The sequence below is a fragment of the Cornus florida genome, unplaced genomic scaffold, assembly GCF_030987335.1.
Source record: "Cornus florida cultivar Cherokee Brave unplaced genomic scaffold, ASM3098733v1 CherokeeBrave_3.0.0_Hap2_Chr01, whole genome shotgun sequence".
NCBI classification, from domain to species: domain Eukaryota; kingdom Viridiplantae; phylum Streptophyta; class Magnoliopsida; order Cornales; family Cornaceae; genus Cornus; species Cornus florida.
The window spans coordinates 73944565-73956705 of NW_026775571.1; the positions used below are offsets into that span (position 1 = coordinate 73944565).

The 12141-nt window shown below is 36.8% G+C and overlaps 1 pseudogene; it reads left to right on the forward strand.

The window, feature by feature from the left end:
* The first annotated feature begins 677 nt into the window (after positions 1-677).
* LOC132300942 (pentatricopeptide repeat-containing protein At5g65560-like) lies at positions 678-9959 on the forward strand (annotated as a pseudogene).
* The last annotated feature ends 2182 nt before the right edge of the window (positions 9960-12141 follow it).

A 12141-nucleotide genomic window follows, 5' to 3' on the forward strand; every position in this document is an offset into this window, starting at 1 on the left:
GAATAATATAACTTCTTTCACTGGCAACAAGAAGGAAAAGAAATGAATTACAATTCATAAAGATGTTGGTTGAGAGACTCCTTGATAAAATGGAGGAACTTTTGGCTGTTAAGATTTAAGAAGTCCCAAATGACTGTACTTGGACTTGAAGAAAGGTGTAAAATCTTAGGGACAAATTTATAATGGATTTTCAGTTTAAAATTTAGAATGGTGACAGTATTTCACTTTGGCATTACATTTATGGTTACCTTTACATATTCTAAGTTCTAGATTTTTGAAGCAGATGTGAAGAAAGATGAGTGCTTGATCATGCCACAAATGCATCTTCCTCCAATAAGGTATTCTCTATCCCACAAATGCATCTTCCTCTAATAAGGTATTTAGAATGGTGACAGTATTTCACTTAGGCATTACATTTTTGGTTACCTTTATGTATTCTAACTTCTAGATTTTTTAAGCAGATGTGAAGCAAGATGAGTGCTTGACCATGCCACAAATGCATCTTCCTCTAATAAGGTATTCTTTATCCCACAAATGCCACGTATGCATCCATTGCCCACTTTGATCTTGAGAAGAGGCTTAATTAGAGCTCTGAGTTGCATCTGCTTTCTCCAATTCCTGGAGCATTTTTGAGGGAATTTTTTCTCCCAAATGCGTTTTCCTCTAATAAGGTATTCTCTATCCCATTGTGCCCATGAACTTCGTGTATTGTTTGAGATAAGTTGCCATAAATTCTTTAGGACAGGTGCTTTGTTCAATAGTTCAATTTTTGGGATGCCAAGACCCCGACTATTTGGGCTTGCAAATTGAGTGCCAAAACGATTGAATTTAGCAAAAAGATTCAAATTACTTCAGTGCAAAATCCCAGAGCCCATTTAAAATAATTCTAAGCCAAAGCAAATTCGTTTTTTTTCCAGGTTTTCAGTTTTCTTCTATTAAAGATTGAATTTTTATGTGATATTGTTTTAGCTACTTGTTTTACACTTGAATCAGATGTGATTATGGTTTATATATATAATGCACAAAACACAATTATAGTGATCTAAGGAAAAAGATGATTGCTTTCTAATGCTCTCTGGAACTAGTTCTAGTCATGGGGTTTTTGCCCTTTTTTCAAATTTATCTAGGTTCCTCATTGCTACTCCATTTTCATAAAACCCTAACCCTAGTTTTGTTCATCCCAAATATGCCCCCCAAAACCCAAAACTCACCATTCAAATCACTTCGGATTTTAGGTTTTCCTCCAGAGTTTCATCATCATCAGAAGTCTCTGAAACTTCAAATGCTGTAAGCCCCTCTTATGTCAATTCAGTCTGAAACTTCAAATTCTGTAAGCCCCTCTTATGTCAATTCAGTGTGTTCTATACTCTCTAGTCATAGCCCTGAAACAGCTAGTCTTGACAATTTGCTGAGTAACTTCATAGATGAGCTTAGTTTAGAACTTGTTCTGCAAGTTCTGATGAAATGGAGTCCAAGTTCGACTGTAAACCTGATAACCTTGTGTACAATAATTTGTTGTATGTGCTTTGTAAGAAGGAATGTTTGGGGTAATTCATTGATACTGCAATTATGATTTTTCGAATGATTGGATCCCCTGCTACTTATTCTTATAGTAATATTCTTGTTGGTTTATGTAAATTTAGTAGATTTGAGACTGCCCTAGAATTTTTTTGTGAAATTATTAATGCTGGTTTGGCTCCAACACGGACTGCAATTAACGTTCTTATTGGGGATTTGTGTCTACTAAATGCAAAAGAAGGAGCTATTGGGAAAATTAGGGTGAAAGATGCTCGGAGAGCTTGTACCATTTTAATACCAAATTTGTGCTCAAATACTGGTGCTATACTGCCTGCAACTGGAGTATTTTGGGCAACTTATGATTTAGGTTTATTACGCAGCATATTTGTTATTAAACAGCTTCTTTCAGAGCTTTGTTGATTGGGAAAGATGGAAGATGCTCTCAAGGTTTTGAAGGTTGTAAAGGAGAGGAAGCTGAGATTTATGGAAGAGAGTTACACTGTTGTGATACAGTGTTTATGTGAACATCGTCAGGTGGAAGAAGTTAGCCATTTGTTTGGGAGGATGCTTTTGCAGGGCTTCAACCCGAAAGTAGTAGTTTACAATTCCATTATTTGTATTCTCTGCAAACTGGGCAATGCGGAACGTGCTGAAAGGGTCTTTAAGATTATAATAAGAAGAGATGCCTTCCGGATAATGTAACATCTACTCCATTAATCCACGCTTTTGGTGAAGCGCGGAATTGGGAAGCTGCTTACAGCTTATTAGTGGAAATGTTGGGATTAGGCTGGTTTCCACATTTTCACACGTATAATTTAGTGGCTAAACTTCTGAGGGAACATGGGTGGGTGGATTTATCAATTAAATTGGAAGGCAAAATAGAAGCCTAGATGTTGGACAAGCATTGTAAAATGGGTCAACTGGAGGCTGCTTATGAGAAGCTGAAATCGATGCCTGAAAAGGGTGTTTGCCCTCCAATGTAAATTAGGGAAGCTTTTGAACATGCATTTGAATTTGCTGGCAAGTTGAAGATAGCTTGTGAATTGCTTAAGAAAATTGACGAAGTAATCTGCAAAACAGAGGACAGAAATTAAAGGTTCTGAACAATTATGTGCAAGCAGTGATTGTGAGTCTCTATTACTTGATAATATAAAGAATAGCCTATGTAGGAGTAACTGCATTCATAATAAGAGTACCACAGTAGATATTTATTAATCAATGTATACATATAGGATAATCCTGACTATCTGCAACAAATAGATGGATTCGTCAACGCGTGCTGTTCAAAGTGAGGCTGCTGCTACTGAATCAATCAGACGTACATTGGAGGGCACCTTGGATTTTACATAAATCCGGTCTTGCCTAACTCTTGATTCATGGCATGAGTTATTATTATTGGAGGCACTTGTTCGAGGATAGGATCAAGCACAAAAGAATTCTTGGACTGGGAAATGGATTGGAAGTATTCCAGAAAGATTTTTTGAACCTCAGCTTCTCAGTCTTGCCAAACTTTTTCGGACTGTTGAACTCTTGCAATTTCTTCCACTTCTCCTTCTTCTTATAGTAGTTTGCATGATTTTTTTTTTGGCAGTTAAGAAGTCCGAAATGATTGTTTTCGGACTTGGAGAAAGCAGTTAAAGAAGTCCCAAATGACTCTACTAGGACTTGGCAGTACTACCCTCTTCAAAAGAAAAAGATGAGCTTCCACTTTCTCTATTTCTCCTTGGAGTTCCAACTCTGATTTCTAGTCCACCGGATCAATTTATGCTTGCGACTCCAGACTTTCTTAGACCATCAAAATAGATTAAAACCCTAATGTTTTATAAGATGAATTAGTGCTGCTTATGAAATTCTGAGGTGCTATTAGTTAAATTAACTTGCTCCAACGTGCTGCTTTTGTTGCCTCTCTAGTATATTTCTAGAATTCAGCATCGAAATTCAACTTAAAAGAGCACAAGAGAGGAGGTTTCTATAGCAGCAGCCTTACCAGAAGCTTTGTTATCTATTAAAAACAGCCCTCAATTCACTCCATTGGTTCACAACAACAAAAACAACATAAAGTTCGGACAATATAAAAAATAAACTTATTTATGTTCTTCCAAAGGTTCCACCACAACATACATGCTACCAGACTCAATAAGCCCTCTCTGATATCAGAATTTGGCTAGGAAGGCCATCAGATTTTTGAGCCACTGCTGCATAGATTGGTGAGATGACTCCTCATCTATACTGATTTAAAACCGAAACCACAAGTATCAACATCCACCGTACTCTTATGTTTCAAGTTCAGAAAAACCCGAATTCTTTCATGGCAGCAGCTCCACGAGAAATGAAGATATTTTTTTTTTCTTTTGCTCTAATATGTTATAATTGCAGCCTTAACAGAAGAGCTATTACTATGCTGAGCCAATGTTAAAGCTGTTTGGTAAGCTGATTTCACCATGAAACATCCATCTCTTGAAAAAGCCCAAATTTCCTTGTCATCACTTCTAGACTCCTAATAGGAATTTTGAGAATTCAAAGAGTCTTCGGGTGTAAAAATTGCTGAATAGGAGATATATTCCACCAATTCGCTGACCTTAGAAATTAGGCACCATTTTTTACTGTGGCCACCATAGAAGAACACTCAGCAAATATTTTTGTTTTGTAGAGTGAACTCATATTGACCTCCAAATACGTGGTATTTCTCATCTTTTAAGGTAGAAGGTCAAAGGCTGGACACGTGAGTGCATGGGTTTCTTGTTAGAATCACTAGTTAATTAATTAAGGAAAAAAAAAAAAAAAATCCCTCCCATCCTCAATTCTCATTCTCCACCTCTGTTTTCCTAGCATATTAACACTAAAAGCAAACTTAATGAATTCATGCTTCTTACTTGTTCTGATTGGTTGGAAGTAGTGTGATTTCTCTAGATGATGTTATGTGTGTAAATGTACAGCTGTTGCAATTTGGAGAAATCAGTTAATAAGTCCTATATGTCAGTACTTGGACTTGGCAGTTGTATCATCTTTCAAAGAGAAAAAAGTTGAGCTTCGACTTCCTCTTTCTCTCTGGAGTTCCAACTCTGATTTCTAGTCCACTGGATCAATTTATGCTTGCAACTCCGGACTTTATTAGACAATTACAATAGATTAGAACTCTAATGTCTCTGCATTTTTCTCGACTTCGTGTTGATAAGGGAAGCATCTAATACCAAAGCATACAGAAAAGTACCAACATGACTAAACAAAGCAATATCAAAAACATAATCTCTACTGGATTTTAGCTAAACCTCTGCCAAACCTTTCCTATTATATATTGTTACAATTTAGTAGAAATCCATCAAAACCTAAAACCTCTATGCCACAGGCCTCAACATACGAGTCTTGAATTTCTTGAAACACCTAGGCAAGTTTATTAAGCCCACAAAACTTCTCATAAGAATGAAGTCGGAAATTATTAGCCATTTGTCTCTCCAAATACTCTGCTTTGCTCATAGATAAAACCATTGTGCAGCTCTCTAGCAATCAACAGCACTAGCATACAAGACTCTGAGAATCCAATTGCCTTTTCTAACATCAGTAACTGCTAGTGGAACCTCAAAGCACCGCTACATATAGGATCAACATCAACACCTTGGTGCAATCTCACACTTCTTCGGGATCAATATACTATATATATATATATATGATGAATTTGCACTGCTTATGAAATTCTAAGGAGTTATTAGTCAAATTAACTTTCTCCAACATACTCCTCTTGTAGCCACTCTAATAGATTTTTGGAATTCAGCATCGAAATTCAACTTCAAAGAGCCCAAGAGAGGAGGTTTCGAACAACTATCAGTGTTGTTAGCAGCAGCCTTACCAGAAACTTTGTTGTCTAATAAAGTAGTCCCCAATACATTCCATTGCTTCACAGCAACAGAAACCACATCAAGTTCAGACAATATACAAAAAATAAAAAATAATAATAAAAGAAAATCTTATTTCTGTTCTTTCAAATGTTCCACCACATATAGGCTACTGGATTCAATAAGTCCCCTCCTCTCTGATATCAGAATTTGCCTACGAAGCCCATCAGATTTTTGAGCCACTTCTGCATAGATTGGTGAGATGACCCCTCATCTTACTGATTCAAAACCGAGACCACAAACTTTAAGAAGTATCAACATCCAAAGCACCCTCATGTTTCAAGTTCAGAAAAAACCAGAATTCTTCCATGGCAGCAGTTCCACAAGAAATGAATTTTTTTTTTTTTCTTTAGCTTCTATCATATTCCCAAATATACTCATACTAGCTACTAATTAATTCATGCTTCTTGCTTGTTTTGATTGCTTGGCAATAGTGTGACTGCTGCTGGTTACTACTCTGCTGCTAATTTCTTGATAAGATGTTATTTATGTAAATGTAGAGCTGTTGCAATTTGGAGAAGGCAGTTAAAAAGTCCCAAATGATTGTTCTTGGACTTGGGAGAAATCAGTTAAAAAGTCCCCAATGACTGTACTTGGAATTGGCAGTACGTACTATCCTATTTCGAAAGAAAAAAGTTTAGCTTCCACTTCCTCTATTTTCTCTCTGGAGTTCCAACTCTGAAATCTAGTCAATGCTTGCAACTCCGGATTTATTTTAGACAATTAAAACAGATTAGGACCCTAATGTCTATGCATTTTCTCAACTTTGCATTGATAAGGAAAGCATCTAACACCAGAGCATAGAGATCAGAGCCAACAGTAGCAACATATATAATTAATCACAGCCCTATAAAACACACATTGATGTCCGGCAATTATTAGCCATTTGTCTCTCCAAACATTATGCTTTGCTCTTAGACAATATCACTGTGCAGCTCTCTTGCAATTAACAGTTTTAGCATACAAGACTCTGAGAATCGAGTAGCCTTTTTTAACATCAGTTACTGCTAGTGTAACCTCAAAGCACCACCACCTATGGGATCAACATCGACCGTACCTTGGTGCAATGCCAAACTTCTTCTAAGAGTATCAATTCCGTGTCTCGAATTTTAACATCAGGGTTGTTAGCAGCACCCTTACCAGAAGCTTTGTTATCTAATAAAATAACCCTCAATTCACTCCATTGGTTCACAGTAACCGAAACAATATCGAGTTCAGACAATATAAAACAATAAACTTCTTTCTGTTCTTCCAAAGGTTCCACCACATATAGGCTACCAGACTCAATAAATCCTCTCTGATATCAGAATTTGGCAAGGATGTCCATCAGATTTTTGAGCCACTGCTGCATAGATTGGGGGGAACATGGACAATCATGTAGTACAATCAGATGACGACGCCCTTAGATAAATTTGAAAATTGTTTATGGAAAATTTTATTAGCAAAATTTTAATAGCTGAAGTTTTAATTGGTAATTGTAAATTGAGAATTTTTTTTTCGATATAATTAAATATTCAGCATTTGAATGAGGAAATTTTGTTGTCCCAAAAGGTCAGAATTAGGTGGATCAAAGACCAAGATAGATGCTCCAAGTTCTTTTATCAGAAAATCAAGGAACATAGGGTGGGAAATAATATCACTGCTATCCAAGATGCAGAGGGTGAGTTAGTGTCTGATCCTGTTTTGATACAATAGCAGTTTGTTGACCATTTCCAGAAGATTTTTGCAAATGACAGCCCAGTGTGTAATCATCCAAAGGCTGAGTATATCAGGAAAACCCTTGGGGAGGAGGACGTGAGGATGCTTAAGGCTACTACAACCAAGGATGTGATCAAATATACTGTATTTTCCATGGGACCAGATAAAACTCCTGGGCCTGATGGATTTACTGCTAGGTTTTTTCAGCAATATTGGAACATTGTTGGGGATGATTTTTCTGATGCAGTTCTTCATTTCTTCCAATATCCAGTGCTGGGCAAGGGGATAAATAGTTCTTTCATTACTCTCATTCAGAAGAAGGAAGCCTTAAGGGTTGAGGACTTTGGACCGATTTCCTTTCCTTCCCTTTCCTCCCCGTTCCTTCCTTACTCTCTCACTCTAGAGCTGCTCAGTGCTGACCCACCCCATTATTCTTCTCTCTCATCCCTTGTGTTTCCCTCTCCTCCTGCTCTTATGACACCCCCAACTTTGGTCTTTGTTATGTTCCCATTCTTTTCGTTTTTATCTTCACTAGTCAGTTGTCACTACTTTAAAACATTGCTCATAAAATATCCCTTCTTTCTTAGACCATACAGAAAAAACTCAGACTTGGTTAGTTGGTTTTAAAGGCAGTCAAAATGTCAAATAAATAAATATAGGGTAAATTGTACTTACATCCCTGAAGTTTATCAATATCCCTCATTAAAGATTATATCATCCATGGGCATGTTATATATGCAATTATGCATTTTGAGTTCATTTGAAATGATTCCTACTCTGCACACCAAGTTTGAGCATCCATTTCGTATAATCCTCTACTCGAATTGAACTTTCGGTGAGATATCTAAATGATATGTGGAGGATTAGCTGCTGGTGGTAAAAGCTAAGGATTACCTGCTACATAAATGTGAAAGGTGATCCAAGAACTCAAATCTCTGCTGCAACATGAAACAACTAATGGAAAAGGTATTCCCTGGTAACCTAATCCTTTCCCACCAAATATTAATAGAATTTGGGAATCATCTTTTACAAAACGAGTTTGTGATGATTGTCATAAGCATCATGAGGAAGCAGGAAACAACTTGTTTTGATGGAGGATAGAGAACTAGGAGAAGAGATCTATTTTAGAATTACTGTATTTGATTTTGATTGCATCTCAGATCTGGTTTTTCTCATAAAATTAACCATTTTAGTTGAACAACTGGGAAGATGTAACCTTAAGTCCATGAAGGATTTATCTGAATGGACCAATAATCATAAGGAGCTTTGGGAAAACAAGCTATTCTTATCTATGGAATGACCATTTGGACTTCACAGTTTTCATTTTTTGATATGTTAAATGGACTTTGAACATGCTCTGCAACAAGGCTTTTTGGATAAAGCAACTCCTATTTTTGTTGGAAGAATATTTAAAGAGAGAAGTTGTGTGCCCTCACATGTGGGTGTTTGTGCATCTCATTTTCCTCTTGTTGTTCTTTGGGTTTCTGTAGAAGCATTCAACCTAGTTAATATTTCAAATCTAAAAATTGAAATGATTCAATCATAACGGCCAATTTCCATGGTAAGGTTATTCCTTTCCTGGAGTTTGATTATTTTGCAGCATTCCTCCTGTTGTTGAGATCTAGGGGGAAAAAGATTAAGTTTTGTGATCTTTTCAACAAGCGAAAATAAGTTTTTAGCATATAGTTTAGATATCTAGTATTGATACTAGAAGTTTCAATTTTTCTTTATTTTGGAATTGATATAGTGGTATTGAAGGTATTATTATCTCCTGTTTTACAATTTCTCATACCATGATTGCTGTTGGAAATTTTAAGTTACTCTGATTCTTCCATTGAATTAACTGAACTTTTATTTATTTATCATATTTATGAAACTCCCCGACTACTCCCAAATATTCTTCATATTTAAGGAAAATTCTAGTTACTTGAGAAGAAGAAAAAAATCCAGGTTGTGACAATTTCTGGATAACAGGTCTCCGCTAAACCTTGGCACCAAGGTTCATCCTTCCTAAGTGCATGGTCACGGTGGATGATTGTGCTTTAAAGACACCATCAATCGCGTCTCACCTATTGAACAGGGGCTGGCTTTGCCAAGGGATAATAGGGCCATACAGGAGAGGTTGGATGCTAACATTGTCTACCATATGGTCCAATCATTATCTGTAAGTTTTTCCTTTTTCTTCCTCCTTATACTTGCCAAAGATTTTCACATATAATGAACACTTTGTTCTCTCCTTTATGCAGCGCTATTTGGCTATTATCCACTTAGCTTGACAGTCCTGTAATGTTGGCATGGAGACGTGATCATTTGGAGAGGGACGAGTTTGCTGAACTATATAATTCAGGAATTCATGGCTGAGAAGAAGTAATATGGTGCTGAGAAGACAAAGTCCGATCAGTTGCCATTGGCATGGATGATTGCTATAGTGAAGGTGCAAGCAGGTTTATTCTGTCGGATTCAGCATTCCAGTAAACCAGGTCTGGATCCCCTCAACCCCTCTTCACGCAGAGGGCCAACAGATCGAAGATGAGGCTGGCAAAGTGCAAGTTTGTATGGATTCGTCCTGTTATTGTTCAAAGCGAGGCTGCTACTGAATCAATCAGATGAACATTATAAGGCACCTTGGTGTTTTTGTAATTTTGCTTTTTAAGATGATTAATTGTCCCAAATTGAACACATATTGTAAATATTTCCTTTGCTTCAACATTCATGGTGTAAAACATTCTTTTACATAAATCTAGTCTTGTCTAAAATGGTGTGTTTAGACCTTTTGTACTTGTAATCACTGGAAATAAGGACTTCTGTACCAAGAGGGCAGGTATATATATTTATGATCGGAGGTTGTTAGCATTGTCAGTTTTCAATTTTCCTTCTGTTTCCTTTTTTTTTTTAAGCTCTAATATGTTATTACTGCAGCCTTAACAAAAGAGCTATTACTATGCTGAACCAATGTTAAAGCTACTTGGTAAGCTGATTTCACCTTGAAACATCCATCTCTTGAAAAAGCCCAAATTTGCTTGTCATTGGAATTTTGAGAATTCAAACAGTCTTTGGGTGTAAAAAATTGCTGAATAGGAGGTATATTCCACCAATTCGCTGACCTTTGAAATTAGGCACCATTTTTTACTGTGGCCGCCTTAGAAGAATACTGAGGAAATATATTTGTTTTGTAGAGTGAACTCAAAAAGTTGAGCTTCCACTTCCTCTATTTTCTCTCTGGAGTTCCAACTCTGATTTCTAGTCCACTGGATCAATTTATGCTTGCAACTCCGGACTTTATTAGACAGTTAAAATCGATAAGAACCCTAACGTCTCTGCATTTTTCTCGACTTCATGTTGACAAGGGAAGCATCTAATACCAAAGCATAGGGATGAATACCAACATGATTAAACACAGCAATATCAAAAACTCTCACAAGATGTTTTTACCGTCGCTAGGGTTTAATGTGTTTCAAGCCTATTGTGAACTGAGATTATTTTATCTTTCTCCATCCACGGTTTCAACCTGTTGAACAAGTATGTATTGAGTTATCAAGGCTGCGGAAACCAGGTTTAACTTCAGGTTCAGGTGAAATTCCAGTTTTACCCTTGAGAGGCTAAAACTAGGTTTTGAAGATTATAAGGCTGTTGTGTTCTTACATTGCTATATCTTGCTGGTTTCACTGATTTTATCTCTTAAGCAAAGCAAGTGTGTCTTAGCTGTATAGAGCTGTGGAAGGAAATTGAAGATAATTCTTGGAGCTGCATTGTGAAGTGACCCTTTTACCCTTAAATTTAGGGTTTAAGCCTATTGGGAGCTGTTATTGAGTTACCTTGCTTATCTAACTGTGTACACCATTCAAGCAAGTGTATTTGGCTGTGACAAGGCTTTGGAAACCTAGTTTGTTCATCAAGTGAAGCTGCACTGTGATTTGACAGTTCTATCCTAATTGGATGAGGTTTTAATTAATTTCAAAATAAATTAGTTTGTAATGGTGGTGGTGGTCTCACCAAGAGCTCCCTTCTTAGTTTATAACAACCTCCAGGATTGACCCTTAGCTTGGGGATTACATTAGTTTATAATTAGTTTACATCAGATGTATCATTGTATGTTGCTTCACAATAAGAACTCTATCTCTATTCCAGCTAGCCAAACTTTTTCGGTAAAATCACTTCTTCCAAGCAACTTTATCCCCATAAGGCCTCAATCATCTCAGTTTCAGTCCACAAGAATCTTCTGAAAAGTTAATTAAGGTCATTGAAAATCTTCATGGCCAATAGAAGTTTACAGTCCACAGCTTTGAGTTTAGAGGAAATTAATGGAACTCGATCCAAGATAAGCTCTTGGTTGAGTTCAATTTAAGGGGTGCTTCATTTCCTCTGGCAGTTTTGAATTCCCAAACCTTTTCAAGTGGACAGTAAACCATGGCTGCAAGAGTGAGTTTCCAATCCTGTCCAATTCCGGTAATCAAGTGAGGCCATGACAAAAAATAATGGTAGTTCAGTTTTTGGGCAAAGTATTCCCAGATTAAGAGAGAGTGCGGACAATTGAAGAAGAGATGACAATGTGACTCCATGTTCTTGTTACACAAGGTGCAAGCAGTGGAGGAAGATTCCCTAGTGTTTAATCAGCAAATTAATTGATGGCACGCAGGTTTAAAGTAATATATAGAAATAAGCTGCATTTGCCCACTGACCATTGGAAAGAGATTCTGAGAGTATATATGGCCTTACCACTAAGGCTGGAGGCTCATGATTTAAAGAGAGAGGCCATTCTTCATGCCAAAAATCATTTTCATTGCACACCTTAACCTTAAAAAAATAAAATAGAAAAAGGTTAATTTCACTACCTATAAGCTCTACCCTTCAGCATATAATTTTGACCCTCTTTTTACTGAACTGATCCAAGATAAGTTATTGGAATATATTACTGAACTGATTAAAAAAACATGGTAAGTAAAGCCAATTAATGGTGTTGGTTCCATAGAACATTTGGCATAATTTTCCAAAAGTGATTGCACTTTCTAGTTTCTACAGACACATTCCATCTCTG